Source organism: Saimiri boliviensis, chromosome 13 (genome assembly GCF_048565385.1).
Source record: "Saimiri boliviensis isolate mSaiBol1 chromosome 13, mSaiBol1.pri, whole genome shotgun sequence".
Classification (NCBI taxonomy): Eukaryota; Metazoa; Chordata; class Mammalia; order Primates; family Cebidae; genus Saimiri; species Saimiri boliviensis.
In genome coordinates this window covers 21,534,506-21,556,081 of record NC_133461.1, presented here as the reverse complement: position 1 = coordinate 21,556,081, position 21,576 = coordinate 21,534,506, and the positions used below count along the sequence as shown (strand labels likewise).

General features: G+C 42.7%; 1 non-coding gene across 1 annotated transcript; it reads right to left on the bottom strand.

Moving 5' to 3' along the window:
- Positions 1-20,404: 20,404 nt before the first annotated feature.
- On the bottom strand, positions 20,405-20,510 carry LOC120361691 (U6 spliceosomal RNA). Its single transcript, XR_005577832.1, has one exon. It is a non-coding gene; the product is annotated as a U6 spliceosomal RNA (small nuclear RNA).
- Between the last annotated feature and the right edge of the window lie 1,066 nt (positions 20,511-21,576).

The following is a 21,576-nucleotide window of genomic DNA, read 5'->3' as shown; positions in this document are numbered from 1 at the left end:
TGGGGGTAGGGGCAGAGTTGTTGAGTCATCTCTTGGTGGGCCAGTGGGGACCCCAGACCCTCGCTTATTTGCAAGTCTTTTCAGAGCCCTTGTCTTCACCTGTGGGTCCTAGTTGCTGGTTCTGATGCCACAGCAAAGTACCACTCAGCATTCTGTTCCAGGATTCTCCAAAGGACCCAGTTTCCATCCCCCTGGCGATGTGCCTGCAGTGCAAGTCTCCCTCCATGAAGACAGGCTGCCATTGTCACCGAAGCCTTGATTCCAATGGGGAGGCGATCTACACTTCTACTCCACCTGAGAGAGAAGTTGCCCCATTCACTTCAGCACGGCCTCCAAGAGGAGACCTCGGCAATGACTCTCATGAGAACCAAGTCTAGCATAGGCTCTATTTTCTACATCTTTCAGGCATTTTCAGAGTCTAAATGCTGCTCCCAGTGGCCAGCACTTCCCAGCCCAGACAGTGGAAGGGATCCATGACCGCCACGTTGGTACTGAAGGCATCTCAGCCTCCTGAGTTCACCCTGATCTACCCTGGGGACTCCCATCAGCTTGTTGTCTAGGACCATTTTCAACGCAAAACCCAAGCATAAGTACCAGCCCCTACCTTTGTTTTACAGAGACCGTCATAATTATATTTGATTCAATACACATCCTTCATTGAGCCCTTACTACATGCCAAAAACCTCACATGCATGATTTTATTTCATGTTCATAACCACCTTAAAAGGGAAGTATTATTTTCCCCATTTCTCAGATAGGAAAACTGAGTCCAAGCAAGGGTAAATTACTTGCCAGAGGTCAAACATCTAATAAGTGGTGCAGTCTGGATTTGAACCTGGTTCTCTCTGACATTAAGGCCAATGCTTTGCTCTGCTGCCTCCTTGATGCTGTTTGCTGGTGCCCTGTTCTCCAGTGGGAGGAAAGAGAATGTGACCATAGGGCAGCCTTCAGCTCCTCCATTTCAGAACCTGCCCCTATAGAAGTGAAGTGGCACTGGGGCTGTCCTTTAGGGAGGGGCAGGTCTCTGTGGCTAGTGTTTCCCTGGGCCCAGCCTACATGATTCCTGCCCAGCTTCCTCACTCAGACACTCCTGGGCCTCTTCTCTTCAGTCTTCAAACAGAAAGAAATCAATCCCCTGCAGATCCTGTTTCCTTTGAATTCTAAGCACATATGTCGAAAAGGAATCGCAAATAAAGGATGAGCTCTGTGGACTCTGGCAGAGTCGGTGTATGTGAGAGGCTCAGCGAACGATGTCTTTGGATATGTGGAGTCGTTTTATATACATGTAAATTTGAAGGCACTGCATGGATGTTCATATCTACTAACTCTTACCTTTTGTAAACCCGAAAGATGGAAATAAAGAAGAGAAAACCAGAGACAGGATTAACATTTGATCTGATTTACTCCTTAGGAAAGTCCTATGTCCAGGTCCAGAAAATGAGCTTGATCTTGAAATCAACATCCATATCCTTCCATCTGATAGATCGCAATGTTTCCAACCTTCCACCTCTTGGCTTCATTTTTCTGATGTCTGTTCTAAGTTTGGTCCAGCTATTGGACCTTTCCGCTGCCTCTTATTCCTCTGCCTCGACTTTAAGTTCTTGGTTGAATGGTTTTCTCTCCTAGGCACCTGCTTAGATATTAGTCCAAGATTAGAAATGCTGGATTTCACAGAAACTAATTCCTAAAACTAATCTTTGGAAAAAATATTGCTTCCTAGAGCCCTTTTCAATGGAGATCTCTCTCTGCCTTTGGAATAGGACAGGTTTTCCCCGTCTTTTCAGGCAGCTCTAAACCCCAAGAGAGAAGGAGGGATACAGGAGCTAGTCCCAGGCTGGGCTTCTATATGGCAAGTTCTTTCCGAAAACAAAGTGAGTTAGAATAAAGAACAATTGCTCTCCCTTCTGAGAGGAAAACAGATTCCCCCAAATCCCATCCCAGCCTCCCTGCAGACTCCAGGGCTTAGTCCTAGAGCTTGCGGTGGGAGGGAATGCAATCTCCCCTTGACACAGTGCCAAACTACGGACAATAGAGCACAGATTGTGGAGTTGGCTAGGCCTGGTCTCAATGACCAAAGTCCATCCCTGCTGTACAGTAACTATGTGACCTTGAGGAAAGACCTGAATCACTCTGAGTTTCCAGGGTTGCCATTTTTCATGATGGGGACAAGACAGTGACATTTGCAATTTGTCAGTGCCTATGGAAGGAATCCCTCTTGGTGGGAGCTACCCTTGAAAACCTCTAAAATTGGCCAGGTGTGGTGGCTCATGCCTGTAATCTCAGCACTTTGGGAGGCCAAAGCAGGCAGATCACTTGAGCTCATGAGTTCAAGACCAGCCTGGGAAACATGACTAAATCCTGTCTCTACAAAAAATACAAGAAAAATTAGCTGGGCATAGTGGTGCACACCTAGTCCCACCTGCTTGGGAGGCTAAGGCAGGAACATTGCTTGAGCCCAGAAGTTTGAGGTTGCAGTGAGCTTTGATTGTGCCACTGCACTCCAGCCTGGCAACAGGGTAAGGCCTTGTCTCAAAAAAAGAGAAAGTTTAAGCACAGAGACCTGTGCTGAAATTTAAGCACAGAGACCTGTGCTGAAATTTAAGCACAGAGGGAGGGTGATATGAAGACACAGGAAGAGGCCATTTACACACTAAGGAACAACTGAGACTACCAAAAGCTAGGAGAGAAGATATAACACATTCTCTCTCACAGCCCTCAGAAGAAACCAATCCTGCTGACACCTTGATTTTGGACTTCCAGCCTCAGAACTGTGAGACAGTAAGTCTGATGTTTAAACCACCCAAGTTGTGGTACCTTGTATGGCAGCCTCCAGGAAGGTGACACATAGTTGGATGTGTACAAGTCAAATGTATCTTTGATGAAACTCACTGGAAATACCTTCTTTGTAGAGTTTTTGTAAGGACCACATGAGCTAATGTGTATGAAGTGCTTAGTTCTACACCTAGGACTTAATAAATACTTTGGGTTCTTACCCCTTTCATTCAGGTAAAGAGCCATGAGACCTGTGGTGTCGGTCCTCAGTGTGTTGGTAGGTAAGGGACAGCTCTCTGGGCCTCAGTTTTCTTCTGGAAAAAATGAAAGTTTGGACATGTCCCTTTCCTTCCAGCCCCATGCTCGGGACATCCACAACACCTGGAGCTACAGGACAGCAGACAGGATGCTACATCTGAACTTGACCTTGAATGGGACACCAGGGCGCTACCTCTGTAAACATTTTGGATTATTCTGTGCTGGGCCAGAGGCTGACATACAGTGACTTCCTTGGGCTACAGAAACCAAAAAATCAAAAGGACAAAACTTGATATCTTGAAATTGATGCCTAATGTCTCTCCCTTTCCTATCTGTTCACTACCATTGTTTCACTTCTCTGGTTTGTGATGCTTTAGAGAAAGTTCTTTTTTTTCTACTGATGTATATATTTTTTTCAAATAGAAGAGATGAATTCTACTGTATTCTAAAAAGTATTAAGCTAAGTGAGGTTGAAGCATTGGAGTCCCTTCCCCTAAGAGAGTCCTCACTCCATATCCTGAGTCACCATGTTCTAATTCCTATGACTTGTCCCCATAAACCTTGGACCTAAGCAGAGCCAGTTTCATCATTAGCTGGGCCCAGGAGATGATGAAAATGTGAGGCCTTGGCCAGGGGTGGGGAATTCAGTCTCTCCTTCCCATAAGGCTGGCTCTTCACCCGCTGGAGATAGGCAATCCGCAAAGGACTGCAATTTCTGCCCCTGGACATGCTCCGTATCTGAATTAGAGTTGAATGAGAGGTCCCAGCTGAGCCACCTGCTTAATGCACTCTGGCCCTTCCAGCCAGGATGAGGATGGCTGCTACCCCAGATGGTGCAGGGCACACACTTGCTTTCTGCCCTCTCTGCACCCACACCCAGGCCCTGCCAGAGGCAACACCCAAATGACTGGTGGCAGTGGTTGAGAGGAGGGGAGATGGAAAGAGAGCAGGAGGCTTAGGAGGGCCTCAGATGGTAGAGGACTGGGGAATGGGCAGTGAGAACCGGTCCAGGAGAGGCAGGGAGGTGGGAGGTGGCCTTGTGCTGGACTGAGGCTCCAAGTCCCCAGCATGCACTCCACTGTTCCGTTAGACAAATTCCAGGACAAAACAATTAAAAACTTCAAGACTCAGCAACCACAGATCCTCAAATCCCAAACATGAGTCCTTTCTAAGTGCAGGGCCCTGTGGGATGCATGGCTGAATGTCCTAACATACCCATTGTTCAAAACAAAGACAGGGAGGTGCAGGCCTGGATTTGGGAGGTGGGCCAGGCCTCAGTTCAAACTCTGATTCTCCTGCTTCCACCCTGGGTGATCTGAAGATGGGGATCAAGTGCATAGCAAGATGGCTGGCCTTTAGTAAGGGCTCAGGAAGTGGTAGCTGCTACTGACAGAGTGCTGGGTGGTATAGTTTGGATATCTGTTCCCTCCAAATCTCATGTAAAATATTGATCCTCAATGTTGGCGGCGGGGCCAAGTGGGAGGTGTTTGGTTCATGGTGGTAGATCCCTCATGGACAGCTTCTCACCATCCTTGCAGTAATGAGCTCTTGCTCTGTTCGTTACTACAAGATGTGATTGCTAAACAATCTAGACCTCCTCCCCCTCTTTTCTCTTGCTACCTCTCTTTGCCATATGACACACGTATGCTCCCCCTTTGTCTTCCCACCATGAATAACAGCTTCCTGTGGTCTCACCAAAAGCTGAGCAGATGCTGGTGCCATGCTTGTTTGACCCGCAGAACCGTGGACCAAATAAATCTGTTTATAAATTACACAGCCTCAAGTATTCCCTTAGAGCAGCTCAAAATGGACTGACAACCTAGCTTTCCAACAACTATGCTTCAGAAGCCAAACGTAAGCCTGCAGGGTGCTCCTGCAAATATGGTAGGAATCTGGAAAATGAGAAAAGAGACATTTACACAGACACAGAGGAAAGACTACCCAGAGACCAGCTTATAATGGGTTGGAAAGATCAAAGGATACCATGTTTCTGTTTAGTGAGCAGGGAAGTAAAAAAGCTGTGGGCGTCACCTGTCAAGAGACATTTTACTGTGGTTTCTAAAAATGAAAAACTAGACATCCGCTAGGGGCTGGGGAATGGGGATAGGGATGATGACAAGAAATAATCCATCATTTAGGGAAAATGAAGCTTATCTGTGGGTTTACATATGCATTTGAATATAGTCAAACTTCTCTGGAATCCAGTGAAAGTAATTACAGTGATGGATTTTTGCACTTTGTCACACAGTGCAATTAAAGGGTAGAATCCAGCCAACATCTTAAGCCTATTAAGAGATTCAGATGGAATTCTGGCCATGCTTTCAATGACTTGGATGAGGTTGCATCTCATTTGTGGTGCCCTCACACAAAACATGCCTTGACCAACCAGCCCTGGTCTAGTCCGTGGGCACCTTGGCACACTAGCTCAGGCCAGATGCTGAAGGAAGCAGGTGACAGCAGAGAAGCGAGAGAAGCCTGCCCAGCCCGCTCCCCTGAGACTCTACAGTACTTTAATACATCACTATTGTGGCCGCTGTCACCTCTGACAGCGAATATGATTTTAGCTGTCAGGCAGCTGACAGAAAACAAAACATAATTTACAGCCAAATTCAGCCTGCAGAAGCACACACCTGACTCCCAGTGGTGTGAGCTATGGAAACACACCCACGGGCAGGATTTGGCTGAGGATGGGTGAAACACCCTTCCCAGGGCTCAGCGGTGCTTGCTCTTGGAGGAGGGGGAAAACGGGAATCTGGTCACTATTTCTTATAATTTGTGAAATATACTTTGAGAATTTTATTGCTAATAATCCATTCTGCCATAATTATACTGTTAGCAATAGATTTCCTACTGAACTAAAAGACCTTTTTTGTGAATTCCAGGGGGAAAATAATACTTTATTTTTTTCACTGTCTGCTTTGCAGATTGAGTCTTTTAAAGTGACTTGGGGAATTTCCCTGTGCCCTTGGAAAAGGACATAATTGAAAACTCCCAAATTTTCATGCTGGCTGCTTGGAGATGGAAGGATCTAACGGGAGTGAGACAAATATCTGGGAAAGGATGGAAACTTGAAGATGTCAAGATTCATTTTCATGCTTGGCAATGAGCTCCCAGAACTGAACAGTGTGAGAGTGTGTGTGTGTGTGTGTGTCCCCTAATGGAGGCAAATTTGCATCAGAAAAAATAACTAGCATGAGCCAAACAGAGAGTAAGAGGCAGCGAATCCGAGCTGTTTGAAAAGGGAAAACGTTGCACTGTGGATTCTCTTAAAGGATGCTCATCAGCTTCACTGGGCTCTGGGCACTGACCCCAGAGAAGGGAAAGTTGGCATCCAGTTTGGTCTATTCTTGATTCTTTGCACAACAACCATTTCACAGAGGGTGGTCATGAAGCAGACCTACCAGATTCAAATTCTGGTTTTATTGCTTACCAGCTCGATGACTTTTGATAAATCACTTAACCTTGATAAGCCTCAGCTTTCTCATCTGTTAAATGAAGATAGAAGTATACTCTCTGCAGAAGATGCAGAATTAAATGAGATGAAATATACTGAGGTGCAAAGCACAGTAATTGGCACAAAGTAGCTGCTCAATAAATGGTACTATATGTGCTATACGGTCACCTGTCATTTAACAATGGGAAGGCATTCTGAGAAATACAGCATTAGATGATTTTGTTGTTGCGCAAACATCACAGAGTACACTTATATGCACCTAGATGCCATGGCCTACAACACACCTAAGCTATGTCATATAGCATATTGCTTCTAGGCCACAAACTTGTACAAAATGTCATTGAACTGAATATTGCAGGCAATTGCAACATCTTGGTGTTTGTATATCAAAACATAGATAAGGTACAGTAAAAATATATTATTATAATCTTATGGGACCACCATCATATATGTATTCAGTTCATCTTTGACCAAGATGCTGTTATGCAAGCCATCACTACACATTGGTTCATCCAACAAGCAATAATTGACCACCTCTTATGTGCAAGCACATAGAACTACATAAACGTTAGATATATGGGCCCTGCTTTCAAGGAGCTCTGCAGGGGAGCATGTAATACAAGTTATGAAGAGGTAAGACCCAGGAGAGGACCATCTGGAAAATGTGCTCTGGACTTGGCAAGATAAGGAAAGAAAATGAGTCAGGGAAATTGTGTATATCACTTAATCTCTTTGTTCATCTCTCCATGTGTAAAAAGAAATAATGATCCTCTTTTTACCTACCTCTTGGAGTTGGTAGGAGGCCCTGAGCAAATTATAGACATAAATAAGTGTAAGAAAATGCGACCCACTCTCAAAAACAGAGTCTGACAAAGGTGATGGTGACAGTGACATAGGTAAGAGTGAGAAGGATTTTCAGAACTTCATAGATTAGTAGTTTAGATAAACCATGGGGAATTCCAGCTGCTCCAGCGTCACAGATCGCTCGGACTTGAGACTTGTGTCAGAATTTCAAATTCCCAACTCCACCATAGTGCAGGCTCTCAGCAGAAACACATTCAAGTGAGCACACCTTAGGAGAAGTTGAAATATTACATGGAAAAGTGGCACAGAGTGCAAACTTGTCTCTCCCTGAATCCCCACCCTGCAGAAAGGGCTGCTATGAACCTCCCAGGGAGCTCAAGAACATAGGGAGATAAGAAACCCAAGTACAGTCTATGCAGACACCAGCCCTTACAGTGACTCTTGTCTAAATCCCAAGTTTGATCAATAATAGCCGTAATTTTATTTAAAAATATATCCTCCTGTTTGTTTATTGTCCAATAAGATATGTATTTTCCATGCCTATTTATATGTGTCACAAAGAAATAAAGGAGAGGGTGTATTTATAAATATGATACAGACACAGATTGTTATTGCACTAGCACGTTCATTTTATTTTTGACAAACATCTATTGAAGGGTGTTATGAATTGCATCCCCCAAATTCAGACATTCAGGTTCTGGCCCCTAGGACCATAGAATGTGACTGCATTTGGAGATAGGGTCTTTAAGGAGGTAATTACATGAAAATAAAGTCATTAGGATGGGCCCTAACTCAATCTGACTGGAGTCCTTATAAAAAGAGATTTGGACAGACACATCTTTTGGCTTTCAGAACTGGGAGAAAACAAGTTGCTATTGCTTAGCCACCAGTCTGTGGTACTTCGTTATGGAAGCCCTGGTAGACTGGTGTACAAGGCTACCATGTGCTGTGTGCATTGCTAGGCATTGGAGAGACAAGGAAGAGCAAGACACTGTGCCCACTTCTGACCCAAAGAAATGAATTCACAAAACAGTGAGGGAAGCAAATACTTACAAACACAGCAGAGCTGACGCTGGCCAGAAGCCCCATCAGGGAGCAATGGGGAAACAGAAGGAAGCAGAGCTGCTCTGTATGGGGCACCCTGGAGGACTCCTGCTGAAATGATTCAGACCCCAAATCACAGCATGATCTGGCTCACTCCTCTTTCCCAGTTTTGTGTTGGCTAATCTTTAATTAATGAATCACATCTCTTGGTGTAGAGGAATGTTATTTGCCTACTGGACTTGTCCTTTTTTGCAGTAAATTAAGCGTTACATTCATGGGACTGCAAGATCTCTTCTCATTTCCTAATTCCGTTGAGCAGCCTGTTGAGAGGCAAAGCCAGCTGCCTCAATGAGCTCAGGAATGTCCTTAAGGAATGGGTCACAATGAGGCAGAAGGAAGAATGGAGGGAGGCAGGAAGGTACAAAGGAGAATCTTTGTCCAAATTTTACAGAACTCTGGAGAAAAACACCATGTCCACAGAATGCCCAGACAGCTAAACATAATGTGGGTAAAGTCGATTGTTAGAATACTTGGTCTACAAGCAGCTGAACCTAGAGTTTTCTGCATTTCTCCTGGACGTGTAGTCTTCTTTCACAGACTCACCCCGAAGGAGAAGCGGAGTGTCTCAGGGAAGTGAACACAGCTACAGCCAGACTTTGAGCCCCTTTTCTCCCTAATCAGAGGCCAGAAGACTGTTCCCTTTTCTCCTTAAATAACATCCCATCAAGCTACTGCTGTTAGCTAGGCCCAGACCCACCCACCAACATGTACACCTGTATCAGCCACCTGTACTCTGTTCCTACCAGCGGCATGGGTTTCAAGAGCACAATCCAGCTGGTGGTCTTTAGATTGTCAGGGGCATGAGTAGCACCTGCAAGTGAGTTAAACAAGCAGATTCTCAGGACTCATGCCAGTGATTAGTCACCTTAAAAAAACAAATACTCCAGTCTGAAGTGGGGGCCAGAGGCCATGTTTCTTAACAAGCACTAGGTGATGGTGATGGGTGGGTCTTGGTGAAATACTCATCTAGCAGGACCCTTTGAAATACAGATGAGCAAATTAAGGCTGCAAAAGGTGTGATGAGTTACCCAAGATCACAGAGCTGCTGGTGATAAAATCCATCGGAACTCTGCCATGCTGACCAAAAGTAATGCTACCAACTCAAGACCTCTGCCTATTTCCCCCACTGCCCAGGACCTCTCACCACTTCCCAAAGTCTTCGTTACAAAATGGAACAAAAGCAGAGAGAGATTAGAATTTGGCGCAAGCATTCTCCGCATGAACATTAGGAGCCCTCTAAACCCTTAAAATATCTCTATTTATTTTTTCTATTCCTACCCCTTTCCATCTCCTATCTATTGCAGGGGCTTTGCAACAGCAAATTATGTGGTATGTGTGATTGCTGGAATGAGCAAAAGGCTGGTCTGAGACAAATAGTCAAATAGCCACATAAATTTAAAGAATTAAATTCAGATGAAAATTGGGATTTTAGCCCAAATTAACATGTACGCAATTAATACCTTTGCTTCTAACAACTTCTTTTTTATGACAAGTTAGTACCATAAGCTTTAGCTCACAAAAGACCATTTTAAGCACATTAATTTAGGGTCAAGAAAATAATCTTTTACAAGATTATCAGAAAAGTCCAAGAGGAGGTGATTTCCTCCTCATGTGCTTGAACTTGAGAAGACTTTCAACATAATGGTTGACATATAAAAGATATTTATAATAATTACTTAGGCACTAATGACAGTTTGGACAATAAGAAGCCTTGGTTCCAAACTTCCTTGATCAGCAGTGTTTGCTGTGACTAAGGGCCCTGTAGACGGCAGGCATTGACTTTGCTTAACCTTTGCACTTGTAATAAAAATGCAATAAAGTAATTGGTTAAAATAGAGACATGTCTGATAAAGAGTATTTGCTTTTTAAGGTAACTGACTAAAATAGGAGCATATCTGATAAATGAGTTTATGGGGGCGGAAATCCATGCCTGGCTAATTAGTCAAGATTCTGTTTCCTACACCTCTTTACCCTTTTGACAAGAAACGAAGTGATGGAACAATGAAAATACCATATAGTACCAACCAATAAATAACACGTGTGTTCATCAAAGAATAGGCAGTTGTTCACATGCTACATCACATGTTTCAAAATGCCCTTGCTTCACAACGCCAGAAGATACAGCATTCAGTGGCTTATTCAATCACCAAACTGTGGTTCCCATCAGGACACCAATATACTTTGACCTTCGCCATAAAGCTGAAGACACTGACAGGAAGAGCGAGACTCTAAATCCTCCCACTACTCAATTCATTGTGATCCACCCTAGAGTTGAAAATCCATGAATGTCTTGATCAACCTTATTACCCTTGAGAATTTGCTCTATGTTACTGCCCTTTTAAAAACTTCCAATTTTAATTAAAATTTTATTTCTTAACTGTTAAATATATGAAGAACCACATTCTGTATAATTGTGACAGACCAGAACACATTACACATCGAAATAGTAATAAGAATGGCAAGAACAAGGGCATCATAAATAAGCAGGCATTGATTGCTCTCCTCTCTGTGTCCCCCTAATAGCAGTTAATGAACCTGGAAGGCAGCCATATTGACTCTGGGCACTGTATAGAATAGAGGCCCCAGGAATTCATGCTCCCTGAGCTACTATGGACTAGCCCCTAGTGACTAACTTTAACTCACGTACTTGGGGTTACAATCGTCTCCTGCTGGGATAAACCACTTGGCCATCCAATTTGAGAGGAGCTGCAGATTAAACCGTTTGTGGGGACCTGCTCTTAGGACAGAAGAGTTGTTCTTTACAGAACTCAGCAAAGGGAAAGAGAAAATTCTCAAGTCATGATGCAAGTTGCCCAGCCCCCAAACCTGTAAGCATCAAATAACAGCTACAGACAAGATAAGCCCTCATCTTCATGATCAATTGGTATTTGAGAAGTGTCTGTATAGATACAACCCTCTTCTGGGTAGAAGAATATCCCCTTGAAGAAATCTTTTAAATGCCCGATACTTTTGAACCTGACTATCATGCCTTCTCTTCTTTCTCTGAGGGTTAGAAACAAATGCACTTTTTATAAGACTTGCCTATTTACTGAGGACTCTCAATTAACCAGAACCCATCTAATTAGAATTTTTGTTGAACCAGATAGTTTCCTCTTGAATAAAAATGTTTAGTAATTCAAATAGCAAACATTTGCATGGTGCCGACCATACTCCAGGCATTCCACCAAGGGCTTTACCTCTAAGCTTCCACGATTATCTGCAAATATGAGACAGGTGCTATGATTACCCCAATCTGGCAGATGACAACCCTGGGCGCTGCATCTTTGCCCAAAGGAATAAAGAGTGAGCCCTGGCCTCAGAATAGAGCTTCTTAAGTTTGACACATCCTCCATCAAAAAAGACGTAATTCTGGCTTCAAGGCTGGAATTTTCAAAGTCCAAAGAAAACCTAGAGGCTTGATGAAACTCTAGTTGCCCCAGAAATTCAATTAATGTGTCTACCCCATTAATTACCGGTTCTTTATGGTCCCACTACATGCACCCCGCAGCCCTTGAGTTATCTATCTGAGGACAGAATGCCCCCCAACATCTAAAGTGACTTCCAGCAGAAACACTCCTAGTCAGGCAATAGAAGATTTGGGATATAGCTAGGTGTTAATATAGAATGACCAGACTCCCACTCCAGTCCCCAGAATTATTTGAATATCACTAATACTAAGCTGGCCTGAAAGGAAGTCTCAAAGATTTCTTTAACAGACTCTCAAATGATTAAGTTTGGATTCTGTTTTCTTCACTTCTAGCCTTAAAAGAAGAGGCTTGACCACCGTGGGGCCTTTTACTATATCACCAAGCCCTTAAAGAGACAATGTAACTATTTTATCACCAAGGAGAATAACCAGAGCTGTGAAAAGGATTGGCAGAATTACCATGTTAAAGGAATAAAGTCATTCTCCTTCCCCAATGAATACTGAAACACACTAAGCATGTCCATCAATAATATGTAGTAACAATATATAACATTAACACATTTACTGAACATATTTATGTTCTATGATCTATTCTAAGCCCTATATGTATATTATATCATTTGATTCTTATGAAAACTCTGTGATGTAGATTATATTATTACTCTACCTTAAAGATAGAGAAACTGAAGGACAGAAATATTAAGTAACTCATCTACAGATAGTAGCCAATGCAGGATTCAGTCTTGGCAGGCTGATATCAGAGCCTAGGATGAAATTAGATTCTTAATGAATGAATATAGATTTGATTAATTGAGAGACTACTGTGTTTTGATTGGTCACTCTTGTACCATGAGTGCAATGCATGGAATGTTTGTGTCCTCCCTAAATTCATATGTTTAACTCCTAACTCCCCGTATGATGGTATTAGAAGGAAGGACCTTTGGGTGATAATTAGGTCATGAGGGTGGATCCCTCATGAACGGATCTGTGCCCTTATGAAAATGACCCCAGAGAGCTCTCACCCTCTCTTCCACCACGCGAAGACACAAAAGGAAGATGGCAATCTTCAAGCTGGAAGAGGACCCTCACCAGAACCTGGCCATACTTGCACTCCGATCTCCAACTTTAATCCTCCAGAACTGTGAGAAATAAATTTCTGTTATTTATAAACCACCCAGGCTATGGTGCTTTGTTATAGAAGCCCAGACTAAGACAATTAAGTACACTGTACATAGTAAGTCCCTAAAAGACAAACATTTGTCTAGTTCTCTGATAAGCCTGGAATGTCCAGTTACACAAACAGGAGGCCAACCCATTCTTGGCTAAATGAAGGAAGATGAGAAGATGGAGCTGCTGGAAGCTGGAGGGCAAAGTCCAGCTCCGCGATGATGCCTGCTCCAAGTCTTCACAGAGTCCCGGGGGGCCAGATGGTATCACATTTCATTGCAGACACAGGTTCCTGGACTACCCCTGGCCTGGGGAGAGTCCATACATTCTCTGTACATGTCCTCTTAGGGCTGATAAAAGTTGTCTTCTCACTGTACTGGTTGTATCTGAAGCCAGAGAATTTGGGGACTGGAAAAAGCCTTAATTCCTTCTCATGATTTTCACTTTAGGTCGAAGGGTACAAATGTGGAAAACACATCTTAGAAACAATGGTCGAAGGGTACAAATGTGGAAAACACATCTCAGAAACAATCTTGCTTTCCTAAAGTTCTTAAGACTTGCTAGGGAAATTAAACAATAACAATGTTCTGGCTCATATTCACTGGGGACTAGAAATCTACTTTTTACAAATCCACCTTGAAATGTTCCCAGACTGCCTGGTGTCCTCCTGAAATGCCTCTTCCTCCTACCATGTGTTACGTACCAACTCCAAATGTTTCAGGCTCTGTGGAATCCACCAAGTTTGCCTTGGTGATGCTCAGTGCTCACCACGTCCTTCTTGCCTACAGATCTGAAATTGGAGGTGAGTGCTGCCCAGAAGGACTGCCCAGACTTGGGCTCCTTTTGTTGGGTCTCCACATGCTACCTACCAATTCAGGTACTATGTGGAAGACTCTGCAGGAAAACTCAGAGATGGCAACTCGCTTGTGTTTCCATCCCCTGTTACTTTCCTGTGCTTGAATTGTGATGACTGACCTAAGCTTTTGGAGTTGACGTTTTAGTTAAATGTCAATTTCCCAAATTGTAAGTCCACACAAATGTCCTTTGGTTAAAACCAAAAGACAAAAATATATTAAAGATGGGCATACTCTACTCAAATGGTTAATTCCATGGGTGGGGGGCCTTAAGAAAACGTTATTTCCAACATCTGATGGAGCTAAAATTATAGAAAATGTTAGAACACATTTCGTTCAAAGCCTTTTCAACAGAGATTTCTAGGGTCTCTGAAACCCAGACAATGTACATCTCTATCGTCATCTTCTCTGTAGTCCATTATACCAGTTCCATAACTCCTCCTAAGTATGCACTTAATAACTGAGGATAAAGATACAAAGGCTTACAAGTGACCTCTACATGACTCTAACTCAACTTGGGGAAAAGCAAAGAATTCAGTCAGCCAGGCCTCTGATTCGCCCCTACACCACAGAATTACCAATTTGGTTGGTACTATTTTCTAAATTAAATTGTTTGCACACTGAATTGAATAGCTCCAGCATCAACCAGGGCATGAAGAGTGTATTAGGAGTAGTTCTTGTCAGTAACTAGGTTAGGTTTACTATAAATTTTTAGGCCTTAGAATGGAACAGTCCCAGCTGTAAAATATTTGCCCCAACCACTCATAACCATGGCCCTGTGTGACTACCCTGTGTGACTGTGAGCTTTTCAACAGCTCCACTGTTCCACTGACCTATTTGTTTCTGACTTTCAACTCCTTTTGCAGCAAGGGAAGAGAGAAAGTGTTTTAGCAACAGTAGCCTCATAATTCTAAATCCTCCTAAAAAGGAAAGTGATAATAATTAAAATGCAATTTCACTTGTGTTAACCTGTTCATGGAAGCAGGAATCAGCTCGCTAGGGAGTTGGTGGCAAGCTGCAAAGAAATGAATGGCGTATTCTTCTTTCTCAGGTCCCTGAGTTTTTGACCAGCCTCCCTAAGATTCTCCAGGTTCTAAATGAGCCGTGAGAGGGTTCCCAGAGGTTTCCTGGAGTGCAGAAGCAGGTGGAGAACTGCAATTAAAGCTCAACTGAAGGCGCAAACAGAAAGACAGTTTAAGTTCAAAGTGCTTCCCCGCCCAGGCAGTTGCTCAGGTGGGAGTAATTGAGGACAGGGAGGCAAGTGACAGGTGCTAGACGCCAGCCTAACAAGAACAGGCTCGAACTTTGAGGATCTGTAGGGCAGGAGAGCATTGCTCATCCTCTTTTCAGCAAAGTGCAAAGAGCTGCTGTGTGCTTGCAATGTAAAAAGCACTGAAGATGCACCTGGATGTGGGACTTCAGAGAAGAAAACTGGTGTATGAACCAGACAGACCTCCAACCCTTCCAGAACCCAGAAATACTCAGCAAGATGATTTGGAAAAATGATTTTCTTTATCCTGTGCCTAAAGTGCTTAGACGTCAAAGGATGTTGCCATAACTGGGTGTTTTAGACAATGTTGGGAGAGTAACACCAAGGCCATTCTTTTTACACCTGTAATCTATTCTTTTTACAGCTATATTCCAAAATTCTTGTGGGAATTACACTCCTCATTTAAACTGAGCCATGGAGAAGTCATGAAACTAGCCTTGCTCATCCAGGCAATGTGTATTCCAAAGCTGATCCAAGACCAAGAGGCATCTGGGGCCAGAGATTCCTCTTTATCTTTGTTTTTAAAGAGGAAAGGAATTGAACTGCTCACATTAACCCCACTTGTCTCGGGCTGAGAGAAGACCCTGCAGGGGAAGAATCACAGAGTTCAGAAAGGCACACTCCCCACCTTTCCTAACTTCTCCCCTTCTACCTCCTTCACATCATGATCTCATGCATTTATCTCTTTCAAACTAAGGAAATAGCACTATTAACCTATCAGGAGTCCTTGACTGATTGATTGAGGAAAGTTAATTTTATTGAAATAAACTCGACCTCTAGAACCCAAACTGTTAGCAGCTCGATCCTTGGAAGCCAGTAACTGCTCTATCCCATGGAATCTCCTGTGGCATACAACATGCAAACCGTCAGATATTTTCCTTCTATGTTGGGCATAGGAATCGAATTGGGTCATTATTTCTACCCTTCTTTGTTCTTCATACCTTTAAAGCTCCCGGAGGAGAAGGATCTGTGAGTTTTCTTGGTTGGTAGCAGAGCATGTGAACATTGGCAAGTTGCCTCATAAGAATTGAATTGAGAGAATCTGTAAAGCGAGAAGGAACCAGAAAAGATGATTTGGACAACCCTTCCAGTTTAGTATTCCCTAAGTCCATGATGTCTTTGAAAGGAATGCCCGTTTAAAGTATCCTCTAACTGGAGGATTTAAGATTTGGGATTCAGATGCTGCTTCTCAGGAAGTAGATTTGGAACCAGCACCTAGGCTTCCAAAGCTGGTCAATGAGCAGAAGAACCAAGGGCAACTCACAGACAGCAGACATCTTTTAGTGCAATTTGAAGCAATTATCATGTAACTTCTGATTCATCAGAGACCTAGCCCACCAGCAATAAGATTTTTAAAAGGAATTTGAAGCTGTTCTGCCGTTTAACATGAAATCTGAGACAGAAATTGGTGTCACGGTCTACGTCCTTGTTACTACAAATAAGCAGGTACACTTCTCTCAAAATATCCAAGGCTTTTGTTGTAGAGCCCAAATTGATCAAAGGTTACTGCAATCTAAAAACAAAAGAAAGAAAGGGAGAGAGAATTCTCCAGTTGCCTGGTTGCTAAGCAACCCTAGTCTGTTCTGGTAACTGGGTCTGGGGGTCTTTGCTTTCATTTGCGGCTGACTTTCACTCCATATATAATATATACCAGCATGTTTATTCTCCTGTAAATGCCCAGGAAATAAAAAGTGATAAAGCCCTTTCACTGAAATTATTCATGTGCTAAAAGCTTTTATCCACATCACTGGTGTGACTGACAATATCATACCAGCAAGCTTCCAGAATTAGTTCTTATTCTGGCATTGTACTCCTGGGCTTTCTTTCTTTAATAAAAGAAAAAGAGCTACAGTTTTATTTAAGCTTTCTATAGTCTGGCATTACAGCTCCTCAGTACCAATGATTAAGATGTCATGTCTATTCCAGGCACGTTTATTCTAGTGGCTGTAAACTTTCTAGAGAAACTACCTTTTACATGATTTTTCCCCTTTAAAAACTTTGGTTTGCCTCTAGGACTAATCTGCAAAAGGGAATTTGAATGAGTTACTTGTCCACTATGGGAGCCTTTTAAGGAAACCTGAATGGCATACAATACTCTCAGCACTGTTTCTCAAAGTGTGTGCCAATGATCATTTATATCAAAATCAATATTCATGGGTCAGGCCTGGGAATCTGATTTTCCCAACCATCACCCATCATGCTCTCCTTCTCACCAAGTGATTTTGATTCATGCCTAAATTTGAGCATTTCTGCCTTAAAGAACCTAAATGGTTTTATTTGCATGAGTTAATCAATCCTGGCAAACCTGTATTTTAAAATCAGAGATGGGGAGTGTCTCTCTTCTGGCAAAGGCTTCAGGGTCCCTCAGAAATGACTGATTCTTAGAACTAACACTGTAGGCACTGGTAAGCAGACTGGTCCCCCTCTTGACAGGGAAGGTTGGCAGGAAGTAAACCTTCCTGCCAGGTTTACTTCCTGCCAGGGGCTCAGGTAGGTCTGAATAAGATTCCACAGTGAGACTAGGACCCCAGGGCTAACAGAAAGGTATTTGAAAACAGCAGATAGTAGCCTGGAAAGGAAGTTTCCATTGGTTCAGGTTTGCCCTGGGCCAGTCTTCTTTTACAGAATCAATCATTGGACAGATTCAAATCTGTGACTACCATGGTGCTTCTTCTTCTAACAAGTCCCCACAGCAGCCACTAGCCTAGGAGTAAAAGGAATTCTCTTTCTGAGAATTCTTTCAGGGGTCGCCATGACCAGTATCCCCGAAGAAATCCTCCAAGGCTTCGCTGGCTTCAAGTGGTTTAAATAGTCATTGCACATATTGCCCTCTTTCATCACCATCTTTTATACAGCATTAATTATTTTTCCTTTTCTTTCATTGAAAAAGCTTTCAACCAGAGAGAATCCTAATTAATTTGAGGCAAGAATAATTTTTCCTACATCTTGCTACTTCCAGTCTGTGATTAAAAGGGGCAATTTCAAAGTGGCCATCTTCAAATCTCACATATAATATTGAGTGGTTCTGCTAAATAGCTTTTAGATGTGCTGTTCATGTGTTATTTTGATGAGAGCTGGTGATGGTGCTAATTTCTAAAAGAATATTACAGAATGCTGGGTTCTCTTTCTGACTAAGAGATATCTTTGTGCAATGAGAAGGACTCCAGTACCTCATTTTGTCAGATTCAGTTTAGTAACTGAATGTCATATATTGCTTATGCCTTCTCCTCTTCTGTATATTCGCACACAGGTTGTACGGGTGTATTTCTTTCACATATCATATATTTTGCCTTTCCAACTAGATCATGGTCTATTTCAGAGTGGGGCCAAGCTTTTTCCTAACATAATAGATTGAATTATCTTGATTAAAAGTACCATCTCAATTTTGCTGGCTTGACTAGAAAAGAGAGCTCATTTAATTTTCTTTAAAGAATCATGTATATGGATCAGGTGCAATGGCTCACACCTGTTATCTCAGAACTTCGAAAGGGTGAGGCAGGAGACCAAGACCAGCCTGGGCAACATAATGGAACCCAGTCTCTACCCAAAAAAAATGTTCTTTTAATTACCCAGGTGTAGTCCCAGCTACTCAGGAAGCTGAGGCAGGAGGATCACTTGAGCTCAGAATGTTGAGGCTGCACTGAGCCACTGTGGCTCCACTGTACTCCAGTCCGGGTGAGATGTCAGGTCTTGTCTCTGTCTCTCTCTCTCTCTCTCTCTCTCTCTCTCTCTCTCTCTCTCATACACACACACACACACACACACACACACACACACACACCCCAGAATCATGTATGTTTCATGGTTTCTATGGGGACTGTAACTAGAAATGGAAACCCATTCTGACCCAAAGAGGTGGGCATGCTGGAGTTCAAGAAATTAAATGATCTCTCTTTTCTAGTCAAGCTAACAAAATTGAGATGGTACTTTTAATCAAGATGACCCAATCTATTATCTTAGGAAAAAGCTTGGCCTCACTCAGAAATAGACTATGAGTGGATGTCATCTGCCATTAGAGGGTTGGCAAAGCCAGGGTATGAGTGAAATTACCCAGGGAGAGAGCATAAGATGAAACAGGAATGAGAACCTGGTTTTTGAGCCATATTATTCAGTGTTTACATGGAGACTTTAGCGAGAAGTGTTTCTGTGGAGCGATGGGGGTAGAAGCTAGGAGAAGTGAGATACGGAACCAGGGTGAAGAACTAGAGAGAGCAAATATGGGCAAGCCTTTTTTTTTTTTTTAACTTCAGAACAGGCAGGTCTGTTACATAGCTATATGTGTGCCATGGTGGGTTTGCTGCACCTATTGACCCATCCTCTAAGTTCCCTCCCCTCGTCCCTAACAGGCCCCAGTGTGTGCTGTTCCCCTCTCTGTGTCCATATATTATCATTGTCAACTCCCACTCATGAGTGAGAACATGTGGTATTTGGCTTTCTCTTCCTGTGTTAGTTTGCTGAGGATGACACCTTCCGGCTTCATCCATGTCCCTGCAAATGACACGATCTCATTCCTTTTTATGGCTGCATAGTATTCCATGGGGTATATGTACCACATTTTCTTTATCCAGTCTATCATTGATGTGTATTTGGGTTGGTTCCATGACTTTGCAATTGTAAATAATGCTGCGGTAAACATATGTGTGCCTGTGTCTTTATAGTACAATGATTGATATTCTTTCAGGTATACACCCAGTAATGGAATTGCTGGGTCAAATGATATTTCTGGTTCTAGATCCTTGAGGACTCACCATACTGTCTTCCACAATGGTTGAACTTATTTACACTCCCACCAACAGTGTAAAAGCATTTCCATTTCTCCACAGCCTCACCAGCATTTATTGTTTCTTGACGTTTTAGTAATCACCATTCTGAGTGGCTTGAGAAGGTATCTTATTGTGGTTTTGATTTTCATTTCTCTAATGATCATTGATGTTGAACTTTTTTTCATATGCTTGTTGGCTGTGTAAATGTCTCTGAGAAGTGTCTGTTCATATCCTGTGCCCACTCTTTGATGGGATTGTTTTTTTTTTCTTATAAATTTGTTTAAGTTCCTTGTAAATTGTGGATATTAGACATTTGACAGATGGGTAAATTGCAAAAAAATTATCCCATTCTGTAAGTTGCCTGTTCACTCTGATGATAGTTTATTTTGCTGTGCAGAAGCTCTTTAGTTTAATAAGATCCCATTTGTCAATTTTGGCTTAACTTGTTGCCATTGCTTTTGGTTTTGTTCATCACAAAGTTTTTGCCAATGCCTATGTCCTGAATGGTATTGCCTAGGTTTTCTTCTAGGGAAAAATATGGAACACTATGAATTTGCATGTCATCCTTGCACAGGGGCCATGCTAATCTTCTCTGTATTGTTTTAATTTTAGTATATGCTGCCAAAGTAAGTATAGCAAGGCTTTTAAGAGGTATGTCATAGGCTGGGCGTGGTGGTTCATGCTTGCAATCCCAGCACTTTGGGGGGCTGAGGTGGAAGGATTGCTTAAGTTCAGGAGTTCAAGACCAACCTGGGCAACATGGCAAAATCATACCTGTACAAAAAGTGAAAAAATTATCCAGGTGTGGTGGCATATGCTTGTAGTCCCAGCTCCTCAGGAGGCTGAGGTGGGAGGATGGCTTGAGCCTGACAGATAGACGTTGCAGCGAGCCATGATCACATCACTGCCCTCCAGCCTGAGTGACAGAGCCAGTTCTTGTCTCAAAAAAAAATGAGCTTGTCTACCAAGGGGAGGAAAGGACAAGAGTGGTAAATGAATGCGACCAGGATCGAGGAAGTTTTCTCTCCCAAGTTTAGAATGATCCCATCATATAAATGGAAGATTCTATAGATGTTATAAAGAATATCTTTAAATATGTCCACTCCCCTACCCCACCCCACTCCCACATATACACATGTGAACCCTGAAAGATCCAATCCTTCAGGATGGATTCTGAGTGGTTAACTGCACCTAAATTCAGAATAGAGTAAGATCTATTCTGTACTCTGAATTCCCAGAAAACCCACATTTGTGTAACTTTGGCACTTTTATAGCTGTCTGTTCTTGCTTACACCACCTGAACTAACCAGTAGGTTGTAGTTCAGTGATCTGCAACAACCAATCATAACTCAGCATTAACCCATCAGAACTAAGCAAGTCTATATCCTTCATTTTCATAAGTAAATCAGAGTGGGAACCAAGTAGAAACTTTCTCTATAAAAGACAATCTCTCCCTTTGTTTTCTGGACTGCACTTTCATTTTTTGCTGAAGGCTGCATCTACCTATTTTGCAAACTGTTCACTGGAATCTATGAAGCACTTCAGCACTTGGTCTTTCTTACAGAAAAATTCTCTGGATGAAAATGTAAAATCCAAAGTTACTGCGTTAGCATCACCATTTAGCCCAGCTATTGTGGTTGATGGGCCAGTCACACAATGACACTTGAAATGCCTCCCTCGAGAAGGGCCTCCTTCCACAAAGA